At 41.6% G+C, this 16,343-nt stretch overlaps 1 long non-coding RNA gene across 1 annotated transcript in view; it reads right to left on the bottom strand.

The window, feature by feature from the left end:
- LOC144389717 (uncharacterized) overlaps positions 1-16,343 on the bottom strand; it is a 64,994-nt gene that overhangs the window by 10,369 nt on the left and 38,282 nt on the right. Inside the window, exon 5 of the long non-coding RNA XR_013453863.1 lies at positions 7,251-7,334. This is a non-coding gene — a long non-coding RNA (uncharacterized LOC144389717). The remainder of the gene's footprint in view (positions 1-7,250; positions 7,335-16,343) is intronic.

Raw genomic sequence — 16,343 nt, 5'->3', positions numbered from 1 at the left:
TTTGAACCGGCATGGAAACACATGAACTATTTTCCCGTTTATTGGTAGTGAGACCTGACTCACACGTTGTGGTGTTCTTACTTTGTGCCACTGCTAAAATGTAAGAACAGAGCTGGTTCTGGACCACAGCCGACGAAGCACTCACTCTCTGTCCCGTCCATTGTTCCAATAATCCTTCATCCTTCCAATAAATGACAGTAGACTGTCTTTAGAGGCATGTCTTTCAATAAAGACAGCGTTGATTGCGTCAGAGACAACGAAAAACATTTGAACCGGTTTCAAACTTCTAGTGATGTGGAAATTGAAGCGTCTTTAGCTTTTGTATTCTGACTTATTCCCCAGTGACAAAGAACTTTTGAGTGGCGCAGAGTAAAAAGAGGGACTACAATCAAACCCTTTGCATTTGATTGACCCGATGACATTGGATGGGATCCTAAAGGGGATATTTTTCATTTCATCTTGACTTTAAACCCTTCATCTGACACACATGCAGTGCCTTACAAAAACTATACAAAAAACAACTTCCGCAGTTCATGTGTAGTGAATTCTGCTTTGCTCACTGATTGTGTAATTATCTTCTGCCTTCATGAATCAGACACAAATTACAGGCTAATTCTGGGGACAAAGTCTATGAAATTTGAGCTGTGCTTTCATGTATGTATATCGTGCAATTAGAGGCGCAAAGTTGAAAGTTTGAACAAAATAAGTTGATTGAGATGTTTATTGTATCTGTATACTGGGCAGATACACACAAGGGAGCTACTTCCCTCGAGGATGACATAACACTTCATAACACACGGTATATTCTATACACATTTAAAAAAAATTATGAAAAAGTCACTGCAGACCTGGCTAAGAAATGAAAGATGTCCTTTGCATTCGAGGAGACTCAGAAGCACGGCCGGGCAGGGACTCAATGCCCTGTTGCTTGAGGCCATCCATCCATTGTCAAACCGCTTATCCTGCACACAGGGTCGCGGGGGGGCTGGAGTCCATCCCAGCCAACTTCGGGCGATAGACAGGGTACACCCTGGATTGGTCGCCAGCCAATCGCAGGGCTACACAGAGACATACAACCATTCACACTCACATTCACACATCTACATCAACGGCAATTTAAACCAATTAACCTGATCCCCAGAGCAGAGAACATGCAGACTCCACACAGAAAGGCCACTGGGCAGAATCGAACCCAGGACCTTCTTGCTGTGAGGCAACAGTGCTAACCACCACGCCACCGTGCCGCCCCTGTTGCTTGAGGCATGGCAGAAAAATAAACTGTGATCCTGCACTCACATTCAGAGGAGATGTGCACTATAAACTGGCCTAACTATCTGTGATTATAACGCGGGTAGATGATATCCAGCGTTCTGATTGGTTGAGAGCGGATAACGAGGGGTACATTATTGAGCGATAATGTACAGTTCAGGTCAATGTGAACAGCAACTGTACATTATCGCTCAATAATGTACAGTTGCTGTTCACATTGACCTGAGCATTTCATATCACTGCGTATCACTCAAAGTGACAGATTTTGCGCGACCGTTAGTCAACATTTTAGCTTTTAGCTCGGTGGCGATCAACAAAAAAAAAAAAATGAAACCCCACAATTGATCGGTTTCAGACAATGCGAGCTTTCGCAAGGGGACAATTAAGGTGGACGTCATGAGCGATGATGTGAATGAATGAGATGGTGCGGGAGATGTTTACGTGCACGTACGAGGACTATTTTTTCTCTAGACTACTGAAATGCGATACACAATGTGTATCTGGATGTACTTCAGTAAACATACATTCATTTTTTTCAAGATTTTCGTGGATGTCATTATGGTTGTTATGTTATACGTATATATATATATATATATATATATATATATATATATATATATATATATATATATATATATATATATATATATATATATAAAGTTGTATATTTACTCTGCAGTACAACAAAATAAAGAATAACCAAAGTATAGAGATCACTGTCATTCGAACTGCCTAAATCTAAATCTAGGACAAATATTTAAGCCAATAATAATGAGCGAGGGTCCAGTCTGATGTTGACCTATCTTAATTGCATGTTATTTTAATAGAATGAGACCGAGAGCAATGGAGAAGCAAATTTAAAGAGACAGCTAACGAATGAGAGACTGACAAATGGTGAGACGAGAAGGACCACACAGCATACGTTTAGTGCGTAGTACCACATGGCTGAGCCATTGTCATGTTAACCAAAATGTACGAATAACGAGCAAGCCGTCGTCTCACACTCAACCCATTGGTGCATGAATGAGCCACATGATGTATTGACTAAATCTCATCCATGGAACCCTTGAAAGGTTCAATGACGAATGCCCGTATCAAACACACAGAGAATCACAGATGACCTTTATTGACATGAATGGAAAGGCTCCTCTGTTACTGGAGCAACTGGGCTGTATTTAAAACCTGAAGGAAAAAAGATGTAGAGGGATGGCGGATGGAGGGATATACTGTAAGGACTGACAGGGGGGACTGAGGAGAAAGACTGGGATTAGGCAATGAAAAGACGGATGACATTAAGAGACACCTCTGACATGCTCGAGCAGCGTATGTGTTCAGTGGGCCTGCGAGCAAACACACGCACGCACAAAGGTTGTGATGTGGTTAGCTGACTTTGTCTCTGACTGGGTGTATACATGAGATGTTTAGAGATGGGCCGTACTGAAGGAAGTTGTTCCAGATCCCCAACACCACACCCCAACATCATCAGGAGAAGGAGATTTAGTGGGATTTGGGCTTCTGTTGTGGTTACTTTAATTCTCTCCATCTCTTTTTTCCCCATCTCTGTCTCTCTCACTCCATCCCGACTCGTGTCTGTTTCTCGCTCTGTTTCCCTTGGGCTGTTTCTCTGCGTTTTCTTCTCTATATCCATCAATCTTTCTCTCATCCTTAACCCCATCCATCGCTCACTTCCTTGGAGGCAATACATGTCAATAAAAGGCATTTGCAGTGATCTGAGCGACATGGTATCTGCCTTCAAATAGGCAGTGTAAATGTCTCTAGCTCAGCAATGCGTGTCGAGCTTTGTGACACTGTGTACGTAGGACACTAAGAGTTTCAGGCCAAAGTCACATTTGTTAAAGAGAAAAATGTTAAACATTTTGTAGAATCAACACAGGAGGAGTTTGTATAACGACTTTAATGAACATACTGTAGAATCTCCTGCCAGATAAACCACATGGCTCCGTAATCATAAGGTGGTGGTCTTCCTTGAGGTTTAGGGCTTCAGTTGTGGTTGCTTTGTACTTCAGTGCTATTCTGTTTTTCTGGGATTATGATCATGATATTCACTAAGCAATTCTGTTACTCAACCTCTGCATCTTTCACACCCTCAGTCCAAAGTGTGATTTTTAACATCCTTTAATTTGAATGTGAAACGTTTGTACAATAACCAGAGCTATATTGTGTCCTTTTTTGTCCTCTATATTCTTACATAAACCTTGATGTGTGTGAAGAAGAAAATATGCCGTATTATTGATCTAACTTAAAAGAAATGTTAACCTGTCTTTTGTTTTAATAAGGCCAAACAGGCTGGATGACAACTGAGTATTCACACATGTGCACACATGTACACAGTCATCAACATACACTCAAACGCACACAGACTGCCACTTCATTCAATTAAACTAGTCAAGTCTGGATTGTGACATATCACATGAGGGAAGGGAGGTGTGTGTGTGTGTGTGTGTGTGTGTGTGTGTGTGTGTGTGTGTGTGTGTGTGTGTGTGTGTGCACGGTTTGTGAAAATAAGAGAACGTCTCGACCTTCTTTGCCATGGCTCTTTCTGCTCAATGGGGTAACGGATAAGTGACCTTTGACCCCCTAATATATTCCATTTGTGTTTTCCACTGCTGCTTTGCTTTGTGCTCTGTTTGTGTTTTGTCCCTTCCTTCCCATCTGTCGATCTGTCTCTCTCACTCAGTCTCTCTTCACTAATGAGACAGGGACTGTCCTCCGTTTGGGGAAAGAGGTCGCAGCCCCTGACACACACACGCACACACACACAGATTAACATACAGGCGTTGAACGGACACGTTCATACACTTGCAAAAAGGACACATGCAGCAAACATGCGCACATACATGCAGATAAAAGGACAAGCCCCACCACTACTGCCACACACACACACACACACACGCACCACATACACACGACACATGCACTCACTGACCCAGAAATCCCATCTCTAGTGTGCAGAACATCAGTTAGCTGATGGTGGAGCTGATTATGCTACTACCCTGTGCTAGCACACAACTCCCTGTTGGATATGGGCCTCCATACTCGTATCCCGAATGTATTTTTAGCATATGAATAGAGAATTATATATTCCTAAACCGTAGGACCTCCATGCATATAGCTTTCTACAACTGTCTCATCTCCCCATCTCAGAGAACGAGCCTACAGTTTGCCTACTGGGAAGATTCATGTCTCCATCTATCCGCATTTATTTTATTACGTTGTATAAAGTGGACATATGTTATTTTTTAATTTACAATTAAATCATTAAAACAAATGTTTAACAATTAGCAGCGACTGTGTAGCACACAATTTGTTCAGTGACTGCAGGTGATTGGTGTCTCAAAACTAAAAACAGTTCAAAACTGTAAAGGAAATATATCCCATAGAAAATATTAAACAAGGGAGAATATTTTCATATTTTCACACATTGTGGAAATACTTATAAGGTTCGCTTACTTTGAAAAATCGGGGCGCAAATGGCCTCATGTCACATGGGTGAGTTGTATCTAGAACTTTACAGTCCGTCTTCTTTTGCTGCATACTCCATTTATGTTAAATCTGAAACCTCCAGTTGAAGATAAACGAGTCAGCAGCCGCTCAGAAACTAACTTCAGATCACTCTACACTTTGGCTTGAATGGGTCCCCGAGGGCTGGCTCTATAGATTGGTACAGTCTTGGGGTGACGAGTGTTGACCCCAACAAAGATTGCTTGCTAAGCACAAAGTAATCTGCCTCTGTGTGCGTGTCCACACATGCAAGTGGCTGTTCATGCACACACGCATACGGTCTATAGTGCCTTAGCAGGTCTGCAAATGTGTGTGTGTGTGTTTTCTTGACTGCTTGCTCAAGAGGAGCTGGGAAGGTGGTCCCTTTTGCATTTTCATTGATAATGCCATGCATTGCCATTCTGCATGTTTTAGCTTGGTAATTGAAAGGCCATCTGTGGTCTACTGGGGAGGTTTAGTAAAGGGTAAACTACAAAGCTCATTATTTCAGGAGGAGGCTGCCCTTGGAGGCCAAAACCGATTAGTTTGTGTCCAGTTTAACCTTCAGAAAACTCAATTACTGTAGGTGAGGTGTATGCATGTGCAATATTCATACATGTTCTAGAGAGTTTGTGCACACGTGCATTCATATTCTTAAACAACAGTAATAAAACAAAGTCAAGCTGACCTGTATTCCTTGGTAGACAAAACCAGCAACTACTTTGTCAAACAAACAATGCTGTCTTAGCCAAAACTTCTGTCCAGCAGCCCACACAACAAATATTTTGATTACACAGTATGTGCAGGTCTGCCTTTCTGAGACTGCTGGGTCCACAAACACGGAAACAGACATGACCTGCATGTCTCAGCAGTTTCCTGTGTAAGTCGAGCTCTGTCTGCGTGTGTCCCCATGGTTCTCCTGTCACTCCTCAGGCCTGCAGAGCAAAGCTTTCCACTCTATTAGAGTGTCTCATGTCTGCACACTAGCACATGTGTATCTGCCTTTACATGTGTGTGTGTTTCCATCTGTCTCCTGTTCCCATTAGGACCTGTTAAGATCAAGGGTCATTTTTCCGAAGGTTAAAGTTCACCCTTCAAAAGTTGAAAAGCCACCAGGGTCAGGTCTGGTGTGAGGTGACATTGAACAAACATAGTCGAAGGCTTGACAACTAACACCGTTGAGAACTTAGAGAGCATCCCATGTGGGCGCCTATCACTATTTTCAACATAGAGATGTACTGCAGCTTTATTCACAGGGATAAGTGACATTGGAAACTGTCCTGAGACAGTATAGCTTATGAAATAAAAAATCCAGAGATTTATTACTTACAGTTGCCAGAATAATATTAAAGCCCCTGATAAATAGGATGTTTCCTCTCCCTTTGGCAACTCCTTTTGATAGTCAGAAGAGGACGTGAGACTATGGGGGCTATGGGGATACTGTCTTGAAACATAAAATCAATACATATACTCCATCACCATTTTATTACCATCCACAAAAAATCGAAAGCCGTCAGAATAATTTAAAATGAGCTATTACATCATTCATAGGCCAAATAACAAAATACCATTGCTGTAAAATTAGCTGAATTACAATGGAAGGATATTACAAGAGCAACAAACATCTACGTGAGGAAGAACGAGTGAGAATAGTACTTCTGTCAGTCTGTGTTGAAAAAAAGACTTGAAAGGGGAGGAAATCCAAGTTCATCCTGGAATTAAGGATAGGATCTGTGTACATACACAGACATCCGTTAACATCCAAACACACACACACCTGCAAACGCACACTCTCACGACACACACTGCACAGACAAACATAAGCTTGAGTCTGAAATTGCAAGTGATTCACTGCAGTAATTTTATTGTTGTTTTCTATACTGCTGCTGTGTTTTTGTTTATTTTCGATAGGTGGTTAAATAAATGTCACGATTCAACTATACATCCATACAACTTTTCTTTATTTTATTTTAAAGCATGTCTTGAGGATATTTAAAGCTATCACTGCTGGTATGTGTGACTCTTGAGATATGGTTACAACCACGACACTTATAACTAGTACATTTGGTACATTCAGCCTGATAAGATCGCTATTGTTTATGTGTCAGGGTAAAACATCCTGTTGAAAAGTGTGGAGTGGGTTATTATTCATTTGTATTATGTTATAACCGTGACGTAAAAATAAATAACTGCTGCCTGCCGAAGAGCAACATCAGTAGTTACGGCTATTCACCGGTATGACGCTACGGGAAAAACTCCTAAGGAATTCTGACGCCGGCGTCGGGGCTAAATCGGTTTGCAAATTGGTAAACCGTAGCCCTACTTCACGCCAGCGGATGTATTGCTGTGAACCCAAAGACGCCTGCTTTCAAGTGGGAAAGCTTTAGGTGTACGGGACACGTATGTAGCGGAGGACACGCAATCGGCCCGTTTCAACAGGCCCTGCAGTAGTAACCCATGAAAATGGGAGGGCAACATACCTTATTGTGTGTCTGCACTTTTGCTTAATCATCAGCGTCTACAGCTGTGCAGACAGGGGTCTCGGGGTCTCCCACACTACGTATCTAAAAGATGAGAAAACAAACGTTAACAATTGTGAGTCATTAGTGTTCCGTAAAAGGGCACTCACCATTTAGAGTTTCCTTCTATTTTATATGAAATATATTTGATGTCAAACAACCACTGGATGCATCATACACACACACACATGCTCACACTAAGCTTAATGATGGCTAATGTAAGGCTCTGAGTAGATGTTATCACAAAAGAACAAAATAATGTAATCCAGCAGGGAGCCCAGAGCAAGTTCCTGCTGCTTTTCTTCTCCTTTTTTGTATTGGCAGGAAAAAAAAACTTGGTTACCAAGGCAATATTTTGTATTTTTTGTATTTGGGGTATTTATTTTGAATGGACAAAGCCCTGGTGCATTTGGTGATCAATAAATGGTAATGTTATTGGCAAAAACCTTCAATAAGTTACATCCTTTCCCTTTTGCTTCCTACTTCATTTCTGTGTTAACAGTATATATGAGGAATGTTTGATCAATTTTGCGCACATTCCTTGATAGGAACCCTGAACCACTCACATTGACAAAATCGCTAAGCCTCTGAATTTAACCGGCCCACACAAACCCTCTAAACTCCAAAATGTGTGTGTGGGTGCGCATATGTATGAATGTGTGTCCATCTTTACTCCAGTTGAACAGGATGTGAGAGGTCAAAAGAGAGGTTCAAAGGTCAAAGCCTGACTAAATAATTACCAGACACTCTTTGCGACGACGAACACACAAACACACACAATTGAAAGCACAACTTAACGACTATATGGGTTGTTATTTTTTAAATGCCTGCACAGTGTCTTCCTCTGCGACCCCCTTAGCGCGCACACACACCTATACAGAAACACACACTTGAACGTGCTCTCTTTTCCTCCCTGTTTCACTGGCAACCGCACAACCCCCCCGCCCCTTCCCTCACTCACTCCTGCACACCTCCATCCCCCGCTCCACCCTCACACTCACATAATGTCCGAGCCTGAGTGCTTGTCCCACTGACAGGCTATCAGTCAGGAAACAGAGGGGAAAAAAGGAGACGAGAACAAGAGCAAGAGGGATGGAGGCTAGATTTAGCCTGTCAGTCACAAAAGGTTAAAGGTCGCACTGAAAGCCTATTGACATGTATGCCCACACGCCGGTACGTATGTGTGCGCGCGCACACACACACACACGCACACAGGCGACCGTATTCATCAAAACAAGGTCGGAGGTGGAGGGTAGACAGCTGGCTAGGTTTACTAGCGTCTGCCCCTTAAATAGAGACTGGGAGAAAGTTTAAAGAGGACACAAGTGAATGTTTACTGCAGGGCAGTGATGTGCATGCACTTATTTAAATTGTTGTGGGTGAAGTTAATATTTGTAACGTACCTCCAAGAATTCACAAGAACACTTGAAGAAAATGAGTTGATCAGCAAGAAGAGGCACCTTATAGAGAGACGTTATAATGGAGTTAGATCAGATGCTGATTATTTTCTCCATATTTTGGCCAACTTAAGTCTTTTTCTGGCATCCTTTGTACACTGTTAAAACAGGAAGGAAGTAGCTACTTACTATAACAAAAACAATCCCCCCGCAAAACATTTTTCCCTCTAAATCAGTGTGGTGTACCTAATCATCCAGATTAGTCTAGACTGGGAGACACTTACCCACTTCCTCTCTCAGAACCAAAAACTTCTCTCCTTTTAAGTCCACGACCAGGTAATTAGCGGCATTATAAGAAGTCATAAGCAAAGACCATGCAGAAATCACTACAAACACGCACTCAACCCGCCAAACGGGTGTATCCTCACACAATGTTCAAACACACAAGCAATGTATTGCCTCCAGACATGTGAGGTAATACACAGAGATATGCAGACTTCTACTAACCACAGGGTCCACTGGCCAAGAGAAGTTAGACCTTCATTGTCACTGACAATGTGACTGCTGGAGAATTTGGCGGTGATTGGAGAGAGAGAAAAGAGTTGAGATGAGGTAGAGAGGAGGAGGATGGAGGGCTTTGCTTTAGATTGTGATGGCCATGAAGGGGTTAGTGGTTAATAGTCACGATGGACTGCTGGGCATCCCTGTTGCCGTAGTTTAGTATTTTCTGCTCATTGCTCATTATTTGTTCAGTGAAGGTTGATACCTCCGGGTCATTCATAGTTATATGCTGACATATAGATATCCCTGAAAAGGTAAAACTAGAACATAATAGTATTGGTTTGTAACGTTTCAGTCAGTAGTGTGGAATATGCATTTGCACTGGAGAGCAGCAAAATGAATTTGTATGAAAATGTCCTTTGTGCCGCTCCGGCATGGTTTGGTGGCATGGTGTACCATTTACACCTGCAGGAACCCCACATGGGGCCCCAAAGATGAAAAAGCCATAACATTGCCTTCTCTTTGTGCAGCAGAAAAAGCCGAGCCAGACGGAACAACATGGGTGGTCAAGGTAGAGTAGCCAGGTGGGTTAAAAACAGGGACCCGAAGTGAAGAGGGTGGAGTGGAGCATGTGGTTGTCACAGCGGGAAACCCAGTAGTCATTTCACCCATGGACACGCACATACACACAAATTGACAGACTTAATGATAAAATGATAGATGCATGGTTATCCAAACATGTGGACAAACAGCACGACGGGGCCAGAAGCTAGGCGAACAGATCGTGATGCATGCAAGGCTGCAGACACACACAGTCGCCCACACAAACGGGAGACGGACAAACTGGGTAACCTGGCCGGACAGGCTGTGCTATGCCTGTGGGGATGATCAAGGGTAAGCTGGGGTACGCAGTGATTTGTCTTGCTAATGTTGCACCGTCTAGGTCATAAATACGACGGCTTTCTCACTATGCATGCAAGAGTAATGCTTTCTTGTGATTTTATATTATCATCTCATCTCAAAGAACCCCATGTATCATTTGTGCGTCTAGGAAGAGGTGAATAATAAGTGTTTCAACATAATATTGTACTGGAGAAGGCTCAATTTAATGGACAGTGTAGTGGAGGTTCGGAGTGAATAGCAAGGCAATGCTAGGGTTAATGTTTCATTTGCAAAATCACTTATACTTTTTTTTTATCAGGCTGTGTCAAGAACACTACAAAAGACATCCATCTAACAAGTAATCTCCTCTCACATTCAGCCTTCAAGTCCGTGTGGGACTATTTTCAATGCCAGACTTGCTCACAACACATTTCTAATAAAACTCGGCCCCGTCAAATAGGATCCGTGAGACGTGAAGCATTATGGATGTTTTTAATCTTAAGAATTACTAATGCAGTTCCTCCTTTGTTTACTAAGCAGCCTTAAAAACGGACCACGGACCTGTCTAAGGCATGAGAACTTAACGTTGATACAAATCATTATTTCTCAGTTCATGTTGTTTGCAATCGCATGAGTACAAACCAGATGTTACAATATCAATTTTCAGATCAGCATTGTTAGTGTTACTGTTAACAGAATAAAACAATCTACCCACAGTAGCAGCTTATCAAATTTGGATAAATACAGTTTGAGAAATAAAATGTGTGGTAGGACCATTAATAATAGAACTATAAAACTTTTCATAAAAAACATCATACTAACATTCAATAATGAAGATAATGTGGTGACCGCGCCGTCCCTCCAACATGAAAGTAAATGTATATCTGCGACATAAAAAACCCAAACCCCAAAAATACAATATCATATCAGTCCAATCATTGGCAGATTTGTTTGCCGTTTCAAGCTAAAAGTAATAAGCACCCTTTCTGTGTGGATGTATTAAGCAGCACAATTGCATGTAAAGTCAATAGAGAACTGCACTTATTTGCCCATAATTCCCACTTTTTTTCTTCACAGCTGTTTCACCCAACTACTAAGGTCCCAGTGCAAGATAAACACAGGGAATCAGAGCCTATTGAGGCTACTAGCTGGAGCACTGTGTGTCTGTGTATTCATATTTATCTGAGCCAGACTATAATAGTGCATTATTGCGATGCGGTGTGACAATCCAATCTGATGGCAATGAAAGCTCCACCCAACCACACTGGGAGTGGAAACATGTCAAGCAAACGCCATCTCTCTTGCTGAACCAGGCGAAGGGAAACAACGCTCGGCACAATGGCTCCGTTGTATTATTAGCCCCTCAGAGGAAGCTACTATTGTCGGATCAGACTGAAAAAAAAAAAGAAAGAAAAGAGTAGAGTAAGTCTGGGAAAATATCAGCTTCCTGTCCATGACTTCAGGCTATAGCCTGAGTAAGTGTTTGCCTCAGCTTTTTCTGCATCTCACTGCTTCGCACACTCTCTGACCCTGTTTCTTTCTCTCTCGCTCCGCAGTTATTTGGCTGGCTCCTTGTTTACTCAGATTAAACTTGTTAGGGAAAGCCAAGTGACTTTAAACAAACACATGTGCGCACACACCCTGAAACACACCGTTTCAAATTTGCTGGCATGGACACATCAGTGCTAAAACGCTAACCGCACAAGTATCATTTTCTTATGGTTACCAAGTGATTATTGCTGTTATTTATACGGACACAAATGCATAATTCAAATCTGTGCTGTGTGTGTTTGTGTGTGTGCGCTTGGAGATGCTGAGATAGGAAAATGAGAGACAGAATGTCCTTCATTTATTCTCATTTTTATTCACTATAACGGTCAGATTTGGTTTCTCAGGAGGTTGTCTGAGCTTTTAACACTCAGTGGGAGAAACATGCCCTCAGAAATAAGAGAGAGGAAATACCAGCACATTGTCTTCCAACTTATCTGGTTGGTAGCCAGCCTGTAGCCAGCCTGTAGCCAGCCGGGGGGGGGGGGGGGCACACAGTGTCTGTCTGACCTCAACCGAACTCTACTCAACTGGAACAGTAGTCATACAGCTCATGATGTGGAGCACAAAGAGAAGGCTTTTGTAGGGAGGTGAACATTTTCTGTGAGCTCATCTGCAACAAAATACACCCGCTGGTTGCAAACTCCGAGCACGGTCTTCGTTGGTCTTCTGCCACAACGACAGCAACAGAGATAGAATGGAGAGGGAGCAGGATGAAACAAACTTCCTTTACTTGTTTCTGTCATCCTCTCAATGAAACTGCTCTAAGGAAATTCAATGTAATAATTGATTTAAACTAAAACAAACATTGAAAAACCTGGAATTACACATCACGTGCAACTAAATCACCGGTATTGTGTTAGTGAATCAATCTTGGAGTTACTGATTTACTGCATAAACAAAGACAATAAAATGCTGTCACTCCAAGTCATCTAATACTGATGCTCGGTCAGACACGCTTTTTCCTTTAGAAGGGTCACTCTCACAAGGACTAGGTATCCCAGTTCAGTCGCAGTTAACGTGCTATTTCTACAAATTCTACTTGTTTTGTATAAACATTATAGTTGCTAAAATAACTGTGTGAACTTGTAAAATGCAAGCAGTCTAATATTCGTACAAAAAATGTAACTTGAAAAATAACTTTGGTACAGAAACACTTGGATATTAGATTTCTCTTTCAAATGTACTGTTTGTTTGACCCGTCCACTTTCCATACGTAACCCCCATAACTCAGTTATTTAGATCTTTACACTACATTATGTTGTCACAAAGCCAATGAAGCATAATTGAAGATGAAAAAATCTGAAAGGGGTCAGAGACACAGAAAGACGGATGTTAAAATAGTGAGAAAGAATTGTATTAGAAAAAATACACATCATGGTGAATAAAAATATTTGATCTACAGGACCTGGGAATGGGGGTGGGTGTCCATAAACGAAAGCCATGGAAAGGGAAATGATAGAGTTTGCACCAGAGAGCAAAGGTAGAAAAGGGGAGAGATGAGTTTGGAAGAAGAGTTCAGCAAAGGCCTTGGATCCAATCAAAAGGCTGCTTTTGAGTCTGTTTTTCATTTCACCTAAAACAATGTTTCAACAATCTCCTGCTTACCGCTAAGCATCAACCTTGGTCTTGGAATGCGTACTCGTTTGGTGCTCAAAACTCCTCTGTGGCCCCACATGAACAGACTCCCAACAGTATGAGGAACTTACCATTAGACAAGATAACCTTCTCTCACTCTCATAAAGACTTTTTTGTTTTTTTTCATATTTTTGGAGATGTGGTTTTGAGCTACATGTATACTCTATTATTCAATATTGCTTGAAATATTTGAACCTCAAAAAAACAAACGGAACCGAAGGACTTTTGGTTGTGTGCTTATCTTGTATCGGTGAACCTCATTCATTTTAAGTTTAATGATCATTATTATTAAGTGTATTACCTATTGTGTGGAGTCAATGAATTAAAACACGTGGCCGTATGTTCTTTGCATCACTTTGTATCTTGTAAGATACAACCCAAACCCCAGCAATGTTTAAGAAACTGTAGTTTTACAGGTCACTTTGGCTTTTGGGGTGGGATTCTCCTATAAAGTTTAATAATGATATAGGACATTGATGTAGAAATCTGGATGTGCATTGGTAGCAACCCTCATCAATATAGGATCCACTACGACAGCAAACAATCACCGAAATTTCAGCTCGATCCACAGTTATTCTCACATGGAATAAAATATGGATTAGGATTGATATAGAAAATGTGTGGCCGAGAAAAAAGTGTGTGAGGTCCCAGTGGAGGCAGTGTTTACAGAACTGAGTCACACACAGAAAGCAAAGCGCACACTGATACAGTACCAGTGAGCATGCCTCATTACAAGCACATGTCCCACAAGCACAACAAAGTAAAATGTACACAGTGAAATAAGCATATGTGTACATTTCCTCCAGAGGAAGACCTATAAACTATAAAAATCAAAAAAGTCTTTTCCTGGGACAAAAAAAATGTGAATTTCAAAAAGCCGAACTCATAAAGCCCAAACTGGGTTCTCACATGCGAACACGTGCAGCGCGGCTGTCTGCCTCCCACACGCCGGGCTTGTGACGCATTGGAAAAGTCATTAGACCCGCACTTCCTCTCCAAAAGAAAGAGAAAGAAGAAAAGACCGTCTCACATGAAACACATCGGAAATGTGTGGGTGACTGCCTGTTTGTGTGTGTGTGTCCTTTTGTGTATTTGTGCACATGCATGTCCCCTGATCTGAAACTGACCCGTGTCTTGTAATTGCTTGCCTTTGATTGCTTTCAATTAGTTGAGTACAGCTAAAATCACAACACACAGCTAAGGGTCTCTCCCCCTCCCCCCTCAAGGAGATCTTGCGGTCTCCCCGTAAGTTCCAGATGTGGACATGATTGGATTGTATTAAACTTCTGAGTACATGATTTATTCTTTATTTCTCTACCCAGTCGTTTACATTGAGCGGCATGGCTGGACGTTGTACAATCTGCACCTGACAGAACACACTGGATGAATTGTTAATTTCTGTAAACACGTCCCAGATTGAATTCTAATAATGCCGACTTTTAAAATAACACATATTTGCAGGTAGCTCTCAGCTTTTTATGTGTCGTCTGGATCATGTGGGATATGATTTTCAAAGAAGACGATAAAACATGAAACATCTTTACTGGCTTCAACGGACTCCAGTTTCATTTCTCTTTCCAAAGATACAAACAGTCGACAGCTTCTGCTTTTAATGGAAGTTATGGTTCCAATTGTGTAACCAATAAGTTGACATACACGTGTGTGTGTGTGTGTGTGTGTTTGTGCGTGTGTGTTTTTCTTGTGTGTCTTTCAATTCACCCGTTATAATTTTACATAACAAAGAAAACAGGACTTCCTTATGTTTGAGTGTTTGTGCATGTTTATTTGCATCAACAGCCAGTAATACTGTATGTGTGTGTATTTGAATATAATATACTTTATATGCATGTTGAATAGGTGCGTGTGTGTGTGTATTTATGTAAATGAGTGACAAAGTGTCAAGGAGATGAGGAAGAACATACACAGCAGGGAGAAAGCAGAAGATAGGAAGAGGCTGGAGTGAATCCCGAGGTTTGGACATCTGCTGACGCTTCAGAGCACTCAATCACTTCATGGCTGAAGGTGGAAGTCTGTCTGCACTGAACCATGCCAACATACGGCACACACACACACACACACACAACCATACGAAACGTCATGAAGACAACACACGCAGGTGAATGAGTTTCTCTAACTTGCAGGGGATGAGTACTCCCTGTAACACACACACACACTCACACACTCACAAGTGGATTCATTTGGACTCCGTCTCATCTCTGCCATGAACATCTGTCTCCTCAGCAGGATCCAAACCTCTCACACACACACACACACACATACACACACGCACTCACAGACACGATCTTGATTTCTCCCTCACTCTTATTATGCACATAAACCTCATTCAGTCAAATACGTAGCTAAATTGAGTCCAGTCTCCATGTATTACTGCTGCGGTATTTTATCAGTGTCATCTCTGTTTGTTTGTGCGTATTTTAACCATTTTTTGTATTTTTACAACGTTCAAACTGATCGCTATGCAACATGAAATTGCTTCATACGGTTTCCGCTAAGATTTCCATGTGAATGTCTTACTTGACTGCTAACAGCAAAAAGTGGACCAGGTGTTATTTAACGGCACATGAAAAACAGTACACGGTTTGTGCGTGCAGAGTTCTCCGAATATTCCACACAACATTGGAAATCCCCTCCACGACGAAAAAACAGATGTTTAACTAACTATAATCTTCAACTTTTCAGCTTTAGGGGGAACAATTTTCATCGTACTCTTCAAAGGGACAGTTTTAATGTTTCAGATTCGAATCTTTGGAGGTTTGGAGGGCGTGTGTGTGTGTGTGTGTGTGTGTGTGTGTGTGTGTGTGTGTGTGTGTGTGTGTGTGTCCTTTTGCATCTGGTTGTTATTCTGGTCTCTGTTATTATGTTCATCCAACCATAAAAAAACTCTGTGTACAATCAATATTTGTCATAAAATACACAACACCGCGTCCTCATGACGTTTTTCAAATGTTTTTCAAACATGTGAAACCCTGAAAGCGATCTCGTCTTTGATTGAAGGAGGTGAACGATGAAGGGGAAGTTCATCATAAAGTGCAAACCTAAGACGCACATAACAAGCACAGAACAAGGT

Source organism: Gasterosteus aculeatus, chromosome 20 (genome assembly GCF_964276395.1).
Source record: "Gasterosteus aculeatus chromosome 20, fGasAcu3.hap1.1, whole genome shotgun sequence".
NCBI classification, from domain to species: Eukaryota; Metazoa; Chordata; class Actinopteri; order Perciformes; family Gasterosteidae; genus Gasterosteus; species Gasterosteus aculeatus.
This window is presented reverse-complemented; position numbering and strand designations above follow the sequence as displayed.